This window comes from Megascapheus bottae, chromosome 18 (assembly GCF_031878675.1).
Source record: "Megascapheus bottae isolate mThoBot1 chromosome 18, mThoBot2.hap1, whole genome shotgun sequence".
In the NCBI taxonomy this organism is placed as follows: Eukaryota; Metazoa; Chordata; class Mammalia; order Rodentia; family Geomyidae; genus Megascapheus; species Megascapheus bottae.
Window position 1 is genome coordinate 3,147,810 of NC_143526.1, and position 22,588 is coordinate 3,170,397.

General features: G+C 36.6%; 1 non-coding gene across 1 annotated transcript; it reads right to left on the reverse strand.

Annotated features, from left to right (window-relative positions):
• Positions 1 to 16,336: 16,336 nt before the first annotated feature.
• LOC150050012 (U6 spliceosomal RNA) lies at positions 16,337 to 16,447 on the reverse strand. Its single transcript, XR_016538784.1, has one exon. It is a non-coding gene; the product is annotated as a U6 spliceosomal RNA (small nuclear RNA).
• Between the last annotated feature and the right edge of the window lie 6,141 nt (positions 16,448 to 22,588).

The following is a 22,588-nucleotide window of genomic DNA, read 5'->3' on the forward strand; positions in this document are numbered from 1 at the left end:
TCACTAGGTGTGAAGCTCACTTGTGTAAACCAGGTGATCTCATCTTAAGATCCTCAATTATGCCTGTATAGTCATTTCTGCCATGTAGTTATATTAACAGTTTGTAGCTACATATATATATATATATATATTTGAGAATACTGTTCAACCTACTATATGTGGAATGTTCTTTATAGTTTTCTTTCAAAAAGTTATATTTTCCAGCTGTATAGAACTTTTTTAAAGGGTAACAGATTGTATATCTCATGTTTTTCAAATCCCAAGTAAGTGTTGTGATCAAAAGTACACTTTTTTCCTTTTTTTTTTTTGTTAGTCATGGGGCTTGAATTCTTGGCCTGGGTGCTGTCCCTAAGTTCTTCAGCTCAAGGCTAGTGCTCTACCACTTTAGCCACAGGGCTACTTCTGATTTTCTGATAGTTAATTGGAGATAAGGGTCTCAGGCTTTGCTGCTCCATCTGGCTTTGAACTGAGATCCTCAGATCTCAGCCTCTTGAGTAGCGATTACAGGTCCTCAGTACCCGGCCAAAAGTACTCTTTTAATAAAAATATGCTAAAGAATAAATAAAACACATGAAGATCCAAAGGAATAAAAACTGTACTAAACAGTCAAATTCTGGTGACTATACAGAGTTTTGTGGAGGTGCAATAGCCATGATCTGGCTTATTCCCTGCAGGAAGTCATCTGATGCTAAATCAGCGTTCCTGGAAAGGCTTTGTGAAGGAGACACAGAAAATGTGTTTTAAAATACCAAACAGGGAGTTATATAATACATAAAGAATTTGAGGAAAATCATCCCAGACACAGAGAGTAAACCATACTGAACTCAGTACAAGGCTTTCTTGGTCTAGTAGGAAGTGTTTGAAACTGCTGGGAGATTTCACACATGGGGTGAAGCTATGGCTATGCTTTTATTTATGGAGGGAAAACTACAAGTGATAACACCAGGTTTATATGAAGACTGAACCATGCAGAATCTTCTGTGCTCTACTGTCTTATTCCATTTGGGTTACTATAACAAAGCATCATACATCATTAGCTTCTAAATAACAATATTTCTCGTACTTTTTAAAGCATGAAAGTCTAAGTAAAAAATATCAGTAGATGGGCCGGAGTTTAGCCTAGTGGTAGAGTGCTTGCCTAGCATGCACAAAGACCGGGGTTCGGTTCCTCGGCACCACATACATAGAAGAAAGCTGAAAGTGGTGTTGTGGCTCAAGTGGTAGGGCTCTAGCCTTGAGAAAGCCCGAGGACATTGCTCAGGCCCTGATTTCAAGGCCCAGGAATGACAAAAAAAAAAAACACCAGTGGTCCAATATGTGGCAAGGCCTGTTTCTATTTTCATAGTCAATGCCTTCTCTTTGTTTCCTCACACAATGAAAAGTTTGAATGAGCCCTTTGGAATCTCTTTTAATTTGTTGTCGAATGAAGTCCGTCTTCGCCATGGAGGGAGTTTTCTAGTTTTGTCTTACTTTGTCCTGCATAGTAGAGGAAATAGCTAGTTCCTTGGGATATCTTTAAATTAAAAAAAAATAGTTCCCATGGGGTCACTAATCTCATTGATAGGCATTCTACCTCATGAGCTAATCATCTCTGGAAGGTCCAATATCCAAATATGGTTCCATATCCAAATCCTATGGATATAGAATCTTGATGTAAGAACAAAAAGCTGTAGTACAGTCCACTACAGCTACCAAGGATTTGGTATACTTCATAAAGATGAAAATTATTGAAGTAGCATCTAAGATATTATCATATTAATTATCCAATTAAGGTTTTAAAACATCCCACCAGCAATAGAGAAAAAAAGATTGGAAAAACACAGGATAGATTGGTTACTCTTAAGCTGAGCAATGATAGAATGATAGAGGCTTCTGCAAAGGGTGGAGGAGTATTTGAGTATCATGAAAGTGATGTCAGACTTTAGTTGTGGTGGCTGATTAAATGATATGGAAAAGAGAGAAATTAAGGGTGATTTTAAAATAATCTGGTTTGTTTGATTCTGATAGGTAATGGCATCATTCATGAGTGTTGAGGGCAGAATTAAAAGCACATTCACTTTGAGTGTCTCATTTCCTCAGAATAAAAATGATAATCATGCTTTTCTCATCTTGCAACATTCTTAGTTGACAAAACAAGGCAGAGTTTTGAGTCTTGTTCCTCCTATTTAAGGTTTATCCATATCTTTCCACTAATCAGGTGACCTTCCCACCTTCAATTTTAGCACACATACATCTCCATTCTCAACTAGTCCTCACAGGCATATGCTTACAGGGAGTAACTCAGTAGTACCTAAACTGCAAGTGGCTACATACAAAGTACCTATACTATATATCCAACAACAACAGGAAGAATGCAATGGTACTTTTGAAATCATTAGTTTTCAACATTAACTCTGAACACAGCTGCACCTTGTTCTTAGAATTTTTTTTTCTGCTCAAATCACTCAAGATATTAACAGAACTCAACAATTGCTTAAGGGCCCTGGGTTTCTGAACTATTCATTTATCATGCTGCATTCAACCCTTATCCTTACCTTTCTGAATTTCTATAAAATTTAGTGCTGGGTGTCACAATATTTAATGCTGTATTATTATAGCATCTGTTCTACAACTTTTATGCCTTTAATGTAGATCCTAAGTTCTTCAGATGGATTTATTTAGTGCAGTGAAGAAGGCATAACAAATAAAATGACTTGATGCCATAAAAAATAGTCAATATCTTTTCTTGATGAGTCTTCTTAAAGTTTAGTCTTCTCTATGATGAAAGAGATGACATTGTTCACGATGAATTGCACTCACAAATTGACATGTTGAATGGAAAACCCTCTGTACAATTTCTTAAAAGATAATAATACTTTATTTCAAAGTTCATAACTCCTGATCCTCTTTGTATATCAAAATCAATGTTCATGTTTTGAAGAAAGAAAAAATAATTGGAAAACAATAAGAAGTTATGATAACTTTTAGCTTCAGTCTTAAAATTGGGAAAAATATTGGCTTAGGAACATTTCGACCTTCTTTATATTTTAAGCCTTCAATTCTCTGTCAGTTCAAAAATTGCAATGATAATTTCATTGTTCCCTAAAAAAATGTCAATAATATGTCATTCAATGATTAGAGAGAAATTTGCAGCAGGAACTAATAAAACCTCATTGCTTTCTTGGTGAGGCAGATCAAGTCACAGCTCTAGGAAGACCAGCCACAAGTCAATGGAGATTCTAACATACCTTGGGCAAAGTACTTTAATAAATTGCTTCAAATAGCTCAGACCATTTGGTATTAAAATTCAAAATTACTTTCCATGGAAATGTAGAGATATAGCAATTGTTTAGCTCCATTTTCAAAATCTGTTCCAGGAAACTATGGATAATTTGGGGGAAAGACAATGACATTGTGCCCTTGTATTTTATCCCTGGTACTTCAGATGGGTCAAATTTATTTTAAATCTCCAACCAAAGACTTTTTTTTAAAAAATCAAATGTGTATATAAAGATCTGCTTCAAAGCTGAGCGAGGTGGATCACATCTATAATCCTAGCTACTCAGGAGGCTGAGATCTGAGGTTAATGATTCAAAGCCTGCCTGGACACTAAAGAACAGTGAGACTCTTATCTCCAATTAACCACTAGAAAAATGGGAAGTGGTACTGTGGCTGAAGGGATAGGCCAGATACTCATGGGACAGTGATCTCAGGGACAGTGCTCAGGTCCAGAGTTGAAGCCCCATGACAGACAAAAGAAAAAAATTATTTCCGTGTAGATATTTAGAGAACAGTAATCACAAAACAGCAATTTGTTAGCAATTTGACTAATTGGTTTACGCTTATACGTGGTAAAGAGACTTCTTGATGAATGTATACCAAAGTACATCATTAAAAAATCTGTACACACACACACACACACACACACACACACACACACACACACACACACAAACTCATGTGTAAAGACTCACATACAGAAACTAGCCACCTCCTTCCTGTGTTACACGTAAGCTGATTTCCCTCCCACAAAGTTACTCTGGAAAGAGGGACACAAAGACTCCAAGTTCTTAAGGCAGATTTTTTTTTCTGCTCACTCAAACAAACTGATTTAAGAAACACAACAAGGCCACAAGGATAACTGATCACTACAAAGGCTCCATCAAGAGACTGAATAGCAGATATAGGTGGCACAAAAAAAAATCCCCCAAATAAATTGAAGAGGTATTCTTTTCCTAAGTTTCATTTTTATTTTCTATTTTTACTTATTTTTCCTTTTTATTTTTTACTTTATTTCCCCCCTCCTTTCCCCATTTTTTCCTTCTTCATTGCTGATTTATTTATTCTATGATTCACAGCCTATTGTGATGAGTAGGCTTCAGCCTTAGTAGTATGTATACTAAATTCAGGCTATATTTTGATTACTTGATTTTCTATTTCTCAATCTTAGTATTTTTGATTTTAGCAGTATTACTTAATACATACTTTCTACATATATTACTTTATGCATAGAGTCTTTCTTTTTATTCTTCTTGTATTTTTTCCTCACTTCATCTGAATTTAGCTCTTAGCTTTTTTCTTTCTGTTCCTTTCCTTCTCTCTTTCCTCTACTCTTATTTTCTCCTTTTATTTTTTATTGTATCTCATAATATTTCTATAATTTCACCTCAACTCATTTTTAATATTTTTGGTCCTTTACTCCTCTTTGTTTTCTTTAGTCTGTTGATCCTTAGTGATTTGTCATTGAATTAGAGTGTATTTCTATCAATTTTGCCTGTGTTAGAATGGCTCGTCTTGTTATAACTTTGGTTTAGATTGTTTTAAAGTTCAGTACAGTTTTATTCACTGCTCACAACTTTGTGAAACTCTTACCTTTGAATCCTTCCATTAATAAAGAAAAGGAGAGATAGATAAGGGAATATCTATCAATGTTTTTGAATCTCTAAAAGGGGTGTTGTTACAGGCTTAAGGTAGGTTTTAGTTTTAAAACCTTGTTCTGTGGTAGTATTGGATGTGCTTTTGTAACCTAAAAGTAGAAATAGAGTGAAACCTTTCTATGATTGTGAACTTCTGAAGTCTGTGCAGCTACAGGTCACTGGGTTGGTTCATGTAAAAAATTGTGCTTTGGTCAGGTATTGTATTTGCTTTCATTTCCAAATGGATAGAACAAGCAATAGAAGTAAAAGTAAAATGGCAAGTCAAGAAACCTCAGCTTCAACTTAAAATAAACAGTAACAGAGCAGTGAATGAAAAACCTAGAGGATAGTCCTCAAAAGACTCTACAAACACTGTTGGTAAACATGCCAAATGAAAAGATTGAAAACCTGTGTATGACTATAGGGGAGCATGATGGGGAAAACCAAAGACTAAGAGAGGAATTCATGGAATCCACAAATAGAAAGCTGAATGAATTCCAATTAAAATACAGTCACTAAGCTAAATGACTTGATAGAGAACACTGAATATCAAATAAAGTAAAGAAGTCATATAAAGAAATTGATGCCATCAAAATAGAGCAATTAGTAGGCAGGAAATACAAAACAAACTCCCAAGTCTGGACACTAGACTTGCTGATGTAGAAGTTAGAATCTCTGGAAATTGAACATGGTCTAGACTTTTTAGACAAAAAACAAATGGATATTCAAAACAAATCCAAGAAACAAGATATATCACTGTAAGAGGTACACAACACAATCAGGAAGCCTAATTTAAGGCTAAATGGGAAGGAGGAGAAGGAAGCTAAAGGAATAGTAAATATATGCTAGCAGCGAACTTCCAAAACATCCAAATGGATAGGCCCATTCAGACAAAAAGCCACCAACAGTCCAGATAAAAACAGAACATCCCACCACCACATTTTAGTCTGCACAGGATCAATAGTGATAAAGGACAAGACTCTTAAAGCTGTTAAGGAAAAAAGAACAAATATCTATAAAGGAAAACCAATGAGAACAACTATAGATTTTTCAGCAGAAACTATGAAAGCAAATAGACACTGGATTGAAGTATACCATGGTCTAAAGACAAGCAATCAAGACAACCAACAAATCAACCAAGAATAGTGTATGCAGATTCATAATTTAGAGACAAATAAAAATTTTCCACAGAAAAGAAAAATTAAAACAATATATCACTACTTAAATAGCACTACAAAACATACTTAAAGATGATCAACAAGAACACGATATAGGCAGAGAAATGGCTGCTAAACAAAGAATCAGATAATTGTAGTAAGACGATGAATCATATCCCCTAAGAAGGTGGATAACATGGCAGGAGCTCCCAATCCTAACTCTCAATATCAATGGACTTAATTCTCCAATAAAATGACATAGAGTGATTGTTGGATCAAGAAGCAAGATCCATCTATCTGCTGTCTTCAAGACGCACATGTGGATCACAGAAAACAATGGCATATATGTGAAAAGCTAGAATAAGTCAATCAAGCAAATTGACCCATAAGCAGGCCAGAGTTGCAATCCTTATATCACATGAAATAGATTTCAAATTAAAATTAGTAGAAGATATAAAGGACATTGCATAATAATAAAAGGATCTCTGCTCCAAGAGGATATAACAATTCTAAATTTATACACCAAAGGCCATTGCAACAAAATTCATCAACTAACCTAAAATCACACCTAGATCCAAATACAGTGGTGGGTGGCAACTTTAACACATCCCTGGCATCTCTGCATAGATCAACCAGGGAAAAATTCAATGGAGAAACCTCAGAAATAAACAATTGCATAGATCAACTATACTTAACAGACATCAGTGGAATATTTTACCCAGCAGCATCAGAATATGCATACTTCTTGGAAGCACAAGCTCTTTGCAAATGACATGATCCTGTACTTCAAGAATCCCCTCCCAATTTACTTGAACTGATACAAAACTTTGGCAATGTGGTCATACATGAAATCAACCCACAAAAATCAGGAACTTATTTGTATATCAACAACATGCAAAGCAATGCTGAAACTAGAAAAAATTCTGTAATAGCCTCAAAAATTTCTAGGAATTAAGCAAAGAGATGAAGGACCTATCTGATGAAAACTTTGAAAACCTGAAAAAGGAAATGAATGCAGATTTAAGGAAGGTGGAAAATCTCCCACCTTCCTGGATTGGGAAGATTAGCATCATGAAAATGGTTACACTGCCCAAAGCTATCAACAAATTCATTATAATATCCATAAATTCCCTAACAACATTCTTTAATGAAATAATAGAAGAAATAAAAAAATTCATGTGGAGTAACAGAATACCCTGAACAGTAAAAAAACAATCTTTAGCAGGAAAAACAGTGTTGGAGGAATATCAATGCCAAACTTCATTACAAAATTCTAGTAATAATACAGCTTGGTCCTGGCACATGAACAGGCCTGCAGACCAGTCGAACAGGATTGAGGACCTGGAAATGATCCCACAGACCTATGGGAAGCTCATCTTTGATAAGGGCATAAAATTATCAGATGGAAGAAAGATAACCTCTTCAAAAAATGGTTTTGTCAGAATTGGTTACACATGTGTATAAAACTGGTTAGCTCCTTGTATATCACCTTGTATCATAAACAACTCCAAATGGATCAAAGATCTACAGGTAAGAGCAAATACCCTTATAGTATTACAAGAAGGGATAGAGAATACAATAGGTCTCCTTGGTAGCGATTGAAACTTCTTCAATAAACATCCAGAAACATGGGGCTAGGAGTTTGGCCTAGCGGTAGAGTGCTTGTCTAGCATGCAATAACAGTACCATATACATAGAAAAAACCGGAAATCGTGCTGTGGCTCAAGTGGTAGAGTGCTAGCCTTGAGAAAGTCCCAGCACAGTGCTCAGACCCCGAGTTTAAGCCCCAGGATTGGCAAAAAAAAAAAAAATCTAGAAACACAACAAATCAAATAAAGGATGGTTAAATGGGACTGCATTAAACTGCAGAGCTTCAGCATGACAAAGGTCATAGCTAGCAAGATAAACAGCCCACAGGCTGGGCAAAATTTTTCACTAGCCATACAACAGATAAGATCCTTATATCACAAATATACCTAGTGCTAGAAAAACCCACCCTCACCTTTAACAAGTCCTTAGAGAAACAATCACTAGGAACAGCAAATACATGAAGAAATGAGCATCATCTCTAGCCATAAAAGAAATGGAAATCAAAGCTACATTGAGATTCCACCTTACCCCAGTTAAAATGCCAATTTTCAAGAAAAGAAATGATAACAGATCCTAGTGGAGATGTGGCCAAAAGAAAATGCTACTATACTGTTGGTTGGAATGCAAACTGGTTCAACAACTCTGGAAAGCAGTTTGGAGGTTCCTGAAAAGACCAAATACAGAGCTCTTCTATGACTCAATAATCCATCTCCTTGGCATTTACCCAAATGATCATAAACAAGACCAAACTAAAGCCATTAGCACAATTATGTTCATTGAAGCATTATTTTCCATTGCTCAGATATGGAACCAACCCACCCAGATGTCCTTCAGTGGATGAGTGGATGAAGAAAATGTGGTATATATACACAATGGAATTCTATACTGCCATCAGAAACAACGACATCACCCCATTTGTAAAGAAATGGAAAGGCTTAGAAAATCATAGTAAATGAAGTAATTCAGACCCAAATAAACAGACTCCATGGTTTCCCTAATTTGTAACAATTAGTATATATCTATGATAGGCCTAGCAGAGGATCATAGCAGCTGAATATCTATGTGTATATAACTATCTAAAAATCTTTCTAATCTAAATGGACTCCTAGACATGGAGACAAGAATTAAAAAAAAAACAAACTGTGTGAAGTTATCTTCTTTTTTTGTTTTTGTTTGTTTTTTTCCTTGATTTATCCCTTGTGTTTGATTTTTGATACCCTGTGTTTTGTAGATTTTTACCTGATTTGGAGAATCGAAGGGGAATAACAAAAATCTTGAGACAAACGATATGAGGTAAACCAACACAGCAGTGATACTCACAAGATTCTATGTTGAAAATGTACTTTACAACTTGGGAGGGATTAGGTAGAGGGAAATTGGGAGAAAATGAGGGATGACATAACATAGTTTAACAAGATATGTACTCAGTACCTTACTCATGTGAATGTAACCTTTACTATTAAATAAATTTAATGTAAAAAACAAAAGACCCCATTAAACATGACTATAATGTCCAATAGTTATTTGACTTAATAATGTGAGAAGACCATGATATTGAAAATTATTCAAAGAAAATTTGGAAAACTGTATATACTTAGGCCTGAAAGAATGTCTGAGATGAAAAACTTGTTAAATATGCATCATTCCTAAGGATGAGATACCTATGGTTTTCCATAGTTTTCCCATTTCTACTGCTTAGATATTTTACATTTCTTTCAGTTATAAATCTAAAGCAAACATATTGGTATAGTTTGTAGTTGATCAAAGAATGCTATACTAAGTCTACCTTATTGATTGATTTGTGACATATGGTTTTCACTAAGAACATCAGATGAATAGATGGATGATAAATAGATACATGGATAGCTAGATATTAAAGAAACTTCAAAAACAAAAAAGTTAAATTCACAAACATGCATTATTGATATTTGTTGGTGGGCAGAGATTCTGAGTCACATATATTATATTCAGATATGTTTAAAAGTTGTACAGCATGGGTGGTATAGTTGTGAGCATTGCTGCCTTCCAAATATGTTTAAAAGTGTTTGAAGTCTATTGAATATTTCCTTAGCCTTAATTTTATGGAAATATATCCCTCAAAAAGTGCATGGTGTTTCCCAAAGGGAGGGAAAGCAGATGTGGTAAGAGAGGATTTTTAGAATCCAGCCCCAAAACCCAGGAATCTCATATTAGATCAGTTGCCTGACAAGTAAAGAGATGGTGAACATCAGACAAAGGATATGGAGAAGAACAATCTGAATATTTTCAGCTGTATTCAGTGGTTCAGATATTGTTTATAATTTAAGTAGGGAGATTGGAGGCAGGGAATGAAAAAGGTATGCACAGTGAAAACAACTAGACACATATATAACTTAGTTAACTCCTCGTGTTTGTTATTGAAGGCTCGGTAGTTGTTCATTGTTTTTGTCATTTTTCTAAAGGATGGCAAGAAGGTATTTCCTAAAGAACACAGTTTTGTTTTTTGTCAGAAGATTCTTATAAGGAAATCCTGCTTTTCCTTCTCCTGCCAACCACCCCGAGGTCCAAGCTGGTTAGAGTGACTGCATAAAGAAATAGATTAGAGCAAAAGACACATATGAAATGATAGAAAAATTGAGCTGAATGCCCATCTTTTCATGAATCGACAAGCCCAGCAAAAGCATCTTGTAGGTTACCTCTTATAAAGTGATAATTTGAGATTTGTTGAAAGGAAGCATATCTTCAGTGAAATTTCAGAAGTTGACTTTATAGTAAAAAAGAATGAATCAAGCATCTGTAGTATTTCTAGCAAAGATAATAAAATAACATCTAGCATGGGATTGGAAATATTAATCATAACTAACTTGTGTGACAATAACATGGCATATTCCATGAAGTTCAATTATGACATGATCAGACCTGCTACATGTTCTATGTAGATGAATCTGTGTAATTTTAGAGTACCGGACCATGTGCCTCCTGAACATTCACTCATTCTTCTTCAGCAATGATTTATGGAACAATGTATATAAAAATATGAAAGATTTACTGCATATCCTCCTAAATGGAGAACCAATGAAACAGTAATATGTTGGAAATGAACTTTACAACTTGGGAGGATCTGGGGGGAGGAAATATGGGAAAAATATGAGGGAGAGGGTAACAATGTTCAACAAGAAATGTATTCACTACCTTATGTATGTAAGTGTAGCCTCTCTTTACCTGAGCTAAATAACTGTAACCACTGTACATCACCTTGATAATAACAATTTTTTGAAATATTTTATTAACACTGATTTTTATTGTAATTAATAGAGGGGTTACACTTGTATTTGCCTGATAGAAGGTGCATTACTTCTCACACACTGATGTTCTTCTCATGTTTTTGTCCTCATTTCCTTCCCTTACCCCTCCCTTCATCTTGTTTCGCCTCCTTCTCTTTCCTATTTCAAATAAACAAATGTATATACAATATACCAGGTAACAAAGTCAGATACTGTAATAATATGAGATTAACCAAAGGGCAACAAAAGAGAGGAGAAATAAAAGTACATTAAGAAAAACAATGACATATTATAAAGCTCTTGTTTCCATATCTTTTACATCATATTTCAAATGTCATGTTTAACAAACAAGGGAATCTCTATATGCAATCACTGGCACACCGATTTTAGAACATAATTAAAGTTAAGCTGGGGGTTTGCATCCAAACAGTATAAGAGTGATGACTCAATATTTGGGTACCCAAGGTTATGGACATGGTCTTGGAGATATAAACATAGACTTAAAATGTCTAGGATGAGATATATACTCTACGGACATAATAATATATAGTTTGATATGTATCTATGAAATAACACATTTTTTAGTTTTAAATGTGTGTTTATATTTTTTTAGATTTTTAATTGTAATTGATAGAAGGGTTACATTATATTCACCAGATATAAGGTGCATTACTTCACAAACATTGATACCCTTTCTCATGACATGGTCCCCATTTCCCTCCCCCATCTGTCCCCCCCCCACTCATCTTGATTTCCCTCCTTCCCTATCCAATTTGAAATAACCAATTAAGCACATATAAAATATATCAGATAACAAGGTGAAATACTGTAACAATATGAGATAACCAAGGGATGACAAAAGAGATAAGAGCTAACATAGCACATTAAGAACAAGTCACTCATTATATGGTTTTTGTTTCCTTATCCTGGAGGTCCTTACATTTAATGTCATACTATTTGGCCTTATGTCTCTAGGAAATAACACATTTTTTAAAGAAGACATTTGACTGTAAACTTTTGAGGCCTTCAGCCAGACAAACATCAGAAAATATCAGAAACTCAACTTATTTCAAAAAATTATTATCAAGGTGATGTACAATGGTTAAAGTTACTTAGTTTAGATAAAGAGTATATTTCTTTTGGGACAATATCACCCCTTCCCTTGTTCTCTAGCAGTTTTCCCTCATCCCTACCCATAAGTTGTACAGTTCATTTTCAACATAAGTACCTTTGCGACATTTTCTCCAGGCTTTAAATACACAAATTCTCTTTTGGCTTTACAATTTTCTCTGCTGGTTGATATCTTTAGATCTTCTCAGTTTTCCCTCTCTCTTTATTTCTGTTGATTTACCTATAGTGGGCTTTTTCTTCTCTAATAGCCAGTTTCATTTCCTGTTCTTTTTCTTTTTTGTTTATTCTTCAGACCACTCTTTAGGTGTCCCTTAGGTCTTATGTTACAATTTTTCAACTTAAATTAAATTGTTTTAAAACTCCATTAGCTTCTTCTGGTATTAAAGATGGGTAAAATCTATTTCTCCTCTACCAATGTCTCTAAGTAGAATAAGGAAAGAAAGTCTGAAGCAAAAGTGTTTTATGACTCTGGAATCCAAAACACAACGTTACAAAGGTTTACAAACTCAATGAAGTTTTGGTTCTATTTAGTTCTCTGCTCTAAAATCACCTTGTTTGAGAGGTTCACTAAGGCCAACGTACTTTTAGCTGTGACACACATTTTCTATCCAATTTTACTTTTAACATCAAGTAAAGAATAGTCTCTAAATCAGAATCTCAAGACTATGTTTATGAATCCATTAGTAAGGGTGGGAGATGTGCTGGGGTTTCGTTCTATGTTCATGCAAGAGTAGAAATGTATCTTCTATAGTTTGTACTGTTCCTGCACCTTAAGCATCATCTATGAATGCTCAAATCTAAAATATGTACTTTTTGACAAGCTACCAATTTCATCAGTGAACATCAAGTCTTATAGTATTATCCTGACATTCCCCTGATGTTAATGTGGGACAGCTAGCTAAAGCTTTGTCGATATGTGATGTTCTAAACAAATGTCAATTGATAACCCATGGAGTTTATCCTTTAAGGAAATTGTCTTCCCTTAAGGGTGTCACACTATTTGTATTATAAAAATCTAGAATGGAAATAGTCTAAAATAAATAAAAGCTACATACAAGCTAGATTTAGCCTGTCCTACACACGATTTCTTCTATGGGACTGAAGTGACACAGTACCTTCCAGGGTGGAAGTTTCTGATCTCTGAGCTTTAGAAGCTGGGACAGTGGAAAGTTCTTCCAAAATGTACATCACATTTACCTGGATCATGGCAAACTGAGCAAGGAAGGCATAAGGACTCTGGATTTCTCCCTGGAAAGCTGAGATTTCCCTAAGCACAAAGCCTCAAGACTTTTGAAGAAGCATGAATGGGGAAATTAGGAATATAAATAAAATGAACTCTAATTTGGGAGTGGAGTGGGGCGAGGGAAAGTAGGAGAAAAATATGGGAGGGATGTAATAATGTCCAACAAGAAATGTACTCATTACCTTATAAGTATGTAATTGCACCCCCCGCATACAACACCCTGAAAATAAAATTAAATTTAAAGAAAGTTCTTGATTCATTATAAAAGAAAAATATTGCTAGTTTCTTCTGAGCCCTACTGCCTCTCACTTTTTCTGGGAAAAACAAGGACTGAAAGTAACTTGTATCACAAGACAGAATGTTGGAAATGTACTCTACAATTTTGGAGGGAGTGGGAGGAGGGAAAGTGGCAGGAAAACATGGGAAGGGGTAACAGTGTTCAAGAAGTAATGCACTCATTACCTTACAGATGTAACTATAATCCCTTTATACATCACACTGATAATAAAATAAAATAATTTTGATCAGAAACCAATAAAATTAAGCAATTATGAAAAATTCAATTGTATCCATGTCAGGTTTTATATTATGATACAATTTTACCCTCTTGATAGGGAGGTTAAATCTTTAGTTGATCTGAAGTAAATTCAGTTTCTCCAAAGATGACCAAGATGAAACAAATCATGAAGCATGTTATTTTTTTCCTCAGAGTTCAAATTCTTCCTCTATGTTTTCCCTTTACCCACTACCACAGAAATTTTCACTTAGACATTAGTGCAGAAAAAAGCTCTTTCTTCCTTGTGGAAAGATCCATGGGTTCTTTCAGTACAAATGAACCTGGGGTAAATAAAATACAATAAAAAAAACTGGGTTATTTTAGGCAAAGCATGGAGTGATTCAATGGACTGAGCTCACATTATGTCCTGGCAGGAGCTTTTATGTATTTATAACAATCTCACTGCATTTGCATTCAGAGGTACTGCTTTATGATCCATTGGTCAGACTAACTCAGAAAAATGCCCACAAGGCAACATATTTGCAATCATGTTCAGTTATCAGAACTGAGTGGCAGAAGACAGAATGGAGGGATGCAATAACTGCTGAAATTCCCACAATTTATGGTTATGAAATTATCTAATCCATATGATATCATAATTCAAATACAAAAATTACTTCTTAGAAATGATAACACAGTTAAATAGTCAAACGAGTGTTTTAGTTTAAGAGTTTTGGGGGTTTTGCTGTTGTTTTTAGCTTAGAGTTTCATCTTGCTTCTTTTCCACTTTATATATATATATGTATATATATGTATATATATATATGTATATATATATATTGCTCTTTGAGACAAGATCTTGTCATTTAGTTTAGGCTGGCCTTGAACTTGCTATTCTTCTGCATCAGCTTCTCGGAGCAAAAGGTTCTAAGCAAGTACTACCATGCCTAGCTATGTAAAAGATTTTAATGGAAACATCATAAGCCCTGTTGTATGCCTATACTGGCCTTATATAATCAAAATTTTGCCAGACTTTGCTCATTTCATTTCTTTCTCTTTCTAATCTGTGTGTGTGTGTGTGTGTGTGTGTGTGTGTGTGTATACTAACACTGGGGCTTGACCGCAGGACCTCATGCTGTTGCTTAGCATTTTCGCTCAATAAAGCATTCTAGTACTTTGGTCACGCCTTTCTTCCAGCTTTTTGAGTCACACCTCACTTCTAGCTTTTCCCTGGTTAATTGAAGGTGTGTCTTTGTTATCCTCTGATCTCAACCTTCTAAGTGACCACGAATTATAGGCATGAGCCACCAGAGCTTGGCTTTGTTTCCCATTCCTTCCATCATGGAGATGAGGCTATTTTTTTTATTCTTTGTGGAATATTTCTTTTTTTCATATATTTTTATTGTAATTAATAGAAGAGTTACATTATATTCACCAGATAGAAGGTACATTACTGCACAAATATTGATACCCTTTCTCATGTCATGGTCCCCATTTCCCTTCCTGCTCCCTTCGCTCATCTTGATTCCCCCCTTCCCTCTCCTATTTCAAATAACCAATTAAGCATATATAAAATATATCCGATAACAAGGTGAAATATTGTAACAATATGAGATAACCAAGGGGCAGCAAAAGAGTGAGAGATAACATAGTACATTAAGGACAACAATCACTCATTATATGGCTTTTGTTTCTATATCCTGATTGCCCCATTTGTAAGGAAAGTGAGATGAGGCTATTTTTAACTCATGGCCTTAGCACTGTTCCTGAGATTTTTTTTGCTCAAGGCTAGCTAGCCAAACGTAACTTCACTTTTGGCTTTTTCTGTGTATGCAGTACCAATTAATCGAACCCCGAGCTTCATGCATGCTAGTCAAGCACTATACCACTAGGCCAGACAGTTGGCCCTAGAGACTGAGCTTTTTATTCCCATGATTGTTGTTATGCTCTCAAAAGTGCTTTTATATCAATACATACTGAATATGTTGGCATATCAATTTTAAATTTTTATTTTTGTATTATAATTTTATTTTGTCTAATTTTTCACAATGTACCTAATATTTTCTCATGCTCTCCCTAGTTATCTAGCTGTGATAAACAGTGCTACTAAGATCATTCTTGCCCATATGGCCAAGTGTCACATTCTCAGATCAAGACTAAGGCACAATTGCTAAGTTATTGATATAAACAGCTTCACCTTTCATAGCCATTACCAAATTTTTGTCACATTCTCAGATCAAGACTAAGGCACAATTGCTAAGTTATTGATATAAACAGCTTCACCTTTCATAGCCATTACCAAATTTTCTTCCAAAGAGAAATATTGGCACTCTTGGCACACTCCAAATACTAAAACATTGTCAGATACTCATGTAGCAAATGTATTTTCCAGTCTATAACTGGCCTTTTCCTTTTGTTAATAGTGAATTTTTCATATAATTTGAATGTCACCATTTTTTTTCTATTTTTTTCTTTTATATTTTGCTTTTAAATTCCTTTTACTTTGCATGGTTCTTTATCATCTGGAACCAGTACTCCCTGGTTTATTATTTATTTATTGTTATTATTTTTAACAGGATTTTTCACAGACTTGCTTGTCATCCATGCACAGGGCACTGCTAATCTTCTTTGCCCTAGTCCATTTTTAAAATTTTTGTTGCCAAAGCAAACATATACCTGGCTTAAACCAATCCAGTCTGGTGCTAAATTATCACCTCTTAATATCTCTTCCTGAAAAAATGTATAAGGGACTTAGGAATTTTTCCTAAAGATCTTGCACTTATGACAATATATGTATATACATATATATACATGTATATATGTATGTGAACATATATATGCATATATATAAATTTTACTCAAGCCATCAGGAAGAATGATTTGCAATTTGTAGGAAAATGAATAGGCCTACAAAAAGTTATGTTAAGTATGTAATATTTCAGGCTTAGAGAGATGAAAGGATAAATTTTCTTTCCCATATGTGAAGGTAAGATCTAAGGAGAAGGAGGAGGAGGAAGAAGAGGTGAGGAGGAGGAAGTGAAGGAGGAACAGGAGAAGGAGGAGGAGGAGGAGGAGGAGGAGGAGGAGGAGGAGGAGGAGGAGGAGGAGGAGGAGAAGGAGGAGGAGGAGGAGGAGGAGGAGGAGGAGGAGGAGGAGGAGGAGAAGGAGAAGGAGAAGGAGAAGGAGAAGGAGAAGGAGGAGAAGGAGAAGGAGAAGGAGAAGGAGAAGAAGGAGAAGGAGAAGGAGAAGGAGAAGGAAGACGCAGCAGCAGCTAGGTGTAGGTAGCCCAATCTTATAATCCTAGCTACTCAGGAACAAGGATCACAGTTGGAAGCCAGTCCACCTTGGAAAGTATGTGAGATTCTATTCTCCAATAGATACCTGGAATTCCAATTCTAATTCCAAATACCTGGAATTAGAACTGTGACTGAAATGGTAGAGTGGTAGCCTTGAGCAAAAGGGCTCAGGAATAGCACCTAAGTTCAAGTCCCAGATTGGCACCAGAAAAAAGATCTTTTTATCAGTAGTGAGAGCCAATAATGTTCCAGCAGTAGCCCTCACATAACTTTAAAAAAATTTTGGTCAGGCATTGACTGGTGGTGAGTGCATCCCAGGACTGGGATTTGAACTCAGGGTCTAGCATTCTCACTTGGCTTACTTTCTCAAATCTAAGGTTCTGTCACTTAATCCATGTCCCATATCTGGATTTTTCTGCTAAATTAAAGAAAGAATAACAGCCTTTTCTGCCTGGGTTAGCTTCAAATGGTGATCCTTCAGGTCTCAGACTCCTGAGCCACTGGCATTATAGTTGTGAGTCATTAATGCCTTGAACTAATTACATATCTTATGCACACTGGTATTTACTTTCCTTTTATTGCCATTCCACTCTCTCTCTTTCCCTCTAGTCAATATTTTTCCAACTAATTTTTTTAATTTAGAAACTGCTGAAGCGGTTTATGTAGGATTGCTAGTATTAGGGTTAAATAAATTCATGAATAGGATGACAGATGTGAGGGTTTTCTTCTTTGTACCTGCTGGCGACATTTGCATTCCATAAGAAGCCTATGCTAATATAACATTCACACTCAAAGGAGAAGTTTAAATTGCAAATTTAGAAAAGCTTGAAGTTAGTAACTAATATTTTTGAGGAAGGGGGGGTGATGCCAAGACATCAGTGTGGAAAGGGAATGGTAGGAACACTCATACTTGTCTGGTGTGATCTCATTCCAGGAAGTAAAATTGCCTGCTTGTGATGGCTGAGCGTTTCAGTGAATTCCGCTCCTCACTGAGGGATGATGAATCCTTCAGATGCCTTTCAATCTCAAGAAGACTCACACAAACAAAGAGCCAGGTCATCTCCTAGAGCTCCTGACTCAGTAGGGTTAGGCTTTGACCCAATAATTTGCATTTCTGGAAATTTCTCACCCATTGCCTGTCCCTGGGAATGCATTTTGAAAACAAATGTTAAAAGAGCCCAATTAGTGATGGGCAGAGAAAAAAACAACAATAACATGATTCTGTGTGATGAAGTTAAGCCTAACAACATTTCATAGCCTGCCAATATGATGAACAGAGAAAACAAAAAAACAAGACAAATTCTAAGCAGATTCTGTGTGACAAAGTGAAGTCTCACAATATTTCATAGCTTTGAAACTTTGCTTTATTTCTAGGAAGGGCAAGGAAAAGATGATAATGCAGACATTTTTTTTTCCATGCGCTGGGGACAAACCCTAGCTCCTTTCTTTTCTGAGGTGCTCTTTTTGGAGGAGAAGTATTTGTCTCCCAGACTGTTGTCACCACTACCCAGAGCAGAGTCTGGAGATCATTTTCCCCCAATGGCTTCAGAGCCAAACAGCTGCTCATCTTCCACCCTCCATGATATTGTCAGCACTCTCTGCTCCATCACACCTGGCTGGAAGAATTTGATAATCTCCATGGGAAGGAGCCTAGGGAAGGAAGAATGAGCAGTCTTGACAGGTAAACCAAAGACCCTTTTGTTTTCCTGGCTGGGGGCTGCTGCCAGGTGGTGGATTTCTGTCAGTCAGCTGGCTGTAACACTTTTAGGCTTCTCTATTTTCCTGAAAAAGAAACCATTAGTGATTTGCTGAGCTGCTTTCAAGCAGGTGAGGGTTTAATGTGAGGCCCAGATTGGGCTAGGATGGAGTGGCCAACTCCTGACTTTGGCCATAAGCCACCTGGAAGGGTAGACATATTAATTACAGCAGCTGCAGGGGCTGTGTGTAGACAGGTGCACAATTCAGTGGTGAGTGACTTACCTGGAATATTTGGGAGATTTTTTTTTTTACCTGAACAGAGTGTATTCATGGAAATTCTGTCCCTGGATGGAAGTTTCGGCCTCTCCAGGCAGGTGACTCACTGTTTCTTATCTTAGTCTCTCAAACTTGAGATACCAGTGAGGATTATGAGGACAATGATTCCATCCCTGTACCTGCGGTAGAGTTTATACAAGAGTTGTAATTTTTAAAGAAAAATATTGTGTGTACAGAAGGGTTTGAGCCAGTCCTTTTCATTTTAGATCAGCTGTGGCAACAATGGGCTAGTTTTAGTATTTGATATTCTAACTCTGTTTATTGGGTGTGTAGAGATGAGGGATAACGTGTGTGTACACATATATGTATTGTCCATACACATCATTCACTAGTCTCCTTATGGAGAAGAGGAGAAAGAGAGAAAGGAGGAGGAGGAGGAGAGAGAGAGAGAGAGAGAGAGAGAGAGAGAGAGAGAGGGAGACAGAGAGAGACAGAGAGAGACAGAGAGAGACAGAGAGAGAGAGAGAGACAGAGAGAGAGAGAGAGACACAGAGAGAGACACAGAGAGAGACACAGAGAGAGAGAGAGAGACAGAGACAGAGAGACAGAGACAGAGACAGACAGAGACAGACAGAGAGACAGAGAGGGAATATATATCAATACTAGGGTTGAACTGATGGCCTCATGGCCTCTAGTTCTCACTTGGCTTTCATGTGGTTAACTACAACTTGAATCACACTTCCAGTCTGCCACTTGGATTGTAAATTGTAGATGGAGTCAGTTGCATAGACTTCTGGTTTGGCTGGCTTCAATCCTTGATTCTCTAAGTCTCAGCCCTCTTAGAGGGAACCAGACCATGAGCTAGAATCCTCCACTGGATCAGAGAACAAGAGCTTGCTAAAATGGCAAAACTGCTCTGTAGGCATGAGTAGAAGCAGAGATATGTACTTTGTCGTCTCTCCTTTCCCATGACTTTGCTTTGCTTTGTCCAAAAGCGGAGCAACATGTATGGGTTTAGCTAATGTACTTGGGAAAAGAAGGAAGTACAGGTCAAAAAGTGAGGAATGTAAGGGAAGAGAAGAATGCTAATAGTAGTCCCATCAATAAGATTTCTGGCATGGGTAAATTAGGATCAGTGCATCTAGAGAAAGGACAGAGTTCATCCCACAGGAACTTCTACAAAAAATGGATGCATAAGCAAGCATTTCCTCATCTATCATTTAGCCATCTGCCCTGTGGACTGTCAGCTCCCTATATTTCCTGGTTGCATCTACTAGCTGTGTTGAGCCAATTGTCTGAATGGACTGAGCTTTTCAAGTTAGAACATCTAATGCAAAGATCTAGAAGTGAGAAAGAATTTGCAATATTCCCGAATAAGCTTACTGTGATAGGTGCTGTGGTGCCCTTCCAAGGTCGACTTTTAGGTTAGTGCCTTCAGCCACTGTCACCTATTTACCACAGCATTTTTCAGGAACATGTTTCTCAGCATTGAAAGGCACCAAGAATAGAAGATTAGACCATCTTTCTAAGTTCCCCAGGAGGTACAGAAGACTGCCTGGGTGATGGAGAACTTTGATTTATATATAACTCTGAGCCTTGGCACTGACCTCGAGCTCTTTAGCTCAAGGCTACTGCCCTACCTCCAGAGCCACAGTGCCACTTGCTTCTGATGCATAATTTAAGTTATAGAGCTTTTCTCCAGTCTTAATCCAGAAGAGACTGTGTCCTTGTTTAGTCTTTTCCTCTTTTCTATTCTACTTCCTTTATTCCATTACATTTTGTTTCCTCAACAAGTTATGTATATCAGGCATTTAATGACTATTAAGGGAACTCAATGGAGGACATGTTTCCTGACAGGAAAGAAGGTGACAGGCAAAGTATATAAAGACCCATTTGGTACTATTACCTCTTCCTGGAAGTTTCTTACAAAAGAACATTAAAAAAATTGAAGCTCCCTCCTGGCCACATCCCCTCCAGCATCTGTTGTCATTCGTTTTCCTGATCCTGGCCATTCTAGCTGGAGTGAGGTGGAATCTTAGAGTTGTTTTGATTTGCATTTCTTTTATGACCAGAGATGTTGAGCATTTCTTCATGTGTCTATAGGCCATTTTTGTTTCTTCTTCAGAGAAGACTCTCTTTAAGTCTTTGGCCCATTTTTTAATGGGATGGTTGTTACTTTGGAGGTTAGTTTTGGAGTGATTCAATTTTTTGAGTTGTTGATATATTTTAGATATGAGGCCTTTGTCCGTTGTTTGGTTGGTGAAGATCTTCTCCCACTCTGTAGGCTTCCTGATTAGTTTACTAGCTATGTCTTTTGCCATACAAAAGCTCTGCAGTTTAATGCAGCCCCACTTATCCAGCCTTTCTCTGATTTGTTGTGATTCTTGGTCCTTATTAAGAAAGTTTCGACCTGTGCCAAGGAGGCCTAGTGTATCTCCTATTCCTTCCTGTAGAGTTTTCAGGGAGTGCAAACTCGTTCAACCACTATGGAAAGCAGTGTGGCAGTGCCTCAAAAGGCTAAACATAGAACTCCCCTATGACCCAGCAATTCCACTACTTGGCATTTACCCAACCACCCAGAAACAAGGACATACTAAACCCACTAGCACAACAATGTTCATTGCAGCACTATTCACCATAGCAAAGATATGGAACCAACCTAGATGTCCCTCAGTTGATGAGTGGATCAACAAGTTGTGGTATTTGTACACAATGGAATTCTATGCTGCTGTCAGAAAGAATGACATCGCCCCATTTGTTAGGAAATGGAAAGACTTAGAAAAAATCATATTAAGTGAAGTAAGCCAGACTCAAAGGAACTTAGGCTCAATGGTTTCCCTCATTCGTCATAATCAGTAGAAACCTTGGGCTCTACTAGCAGAGATTTGCAATAGAGCAAAATCTTGATACATAAGGACATATAATGTGAAGCTAATTGAAAGGACCTCCAGGATAGTGAAACAAAAGCCATATAATGAATGATTATTGTCCTTAATGTACTATGTTGTCTCTCATCTCCTTTGCTGTCCCTTGGTTATCTCATATTGGTATAGTATCTCACTTTGTTATCTGATATATTGAATTTATTTGTATTTGGATATTTGAAATTTGATAGGGAAGGGGGAAAACCAAGACGGGTGGGGGGTGTGGGGGGGGAGGGAAACAGGTACCAAGACATGTGAAAGGGTATCAATGTATGTGAATTAATGCACCTTCTATCTGGCAAATATCATGTAACCCTTTTACTAATTACAATAAAAAAAGAAAAAAAATAAAACAAATAAATAATTCAAAAACAAAAAATTGAAGCTCGTTAATAGAGACATTTGTTCAAACTTCAGTAATGTATTTAACTAAGAAAGAAGGTGCACAAATAGGGAATCTCGGTTTCAGAGCTTTGTCTTGTAATTTTAAGTTTAGTAACCTGGCACAAGCTTCCCATTCTTCTCAGTAAAAGGAGAATACATGTTGCTAGTAGAAAGATGAGAACATAAACTAATATAGCCATCTTGGAAAATAATGTAGTAGGCTTTCTACATGAAG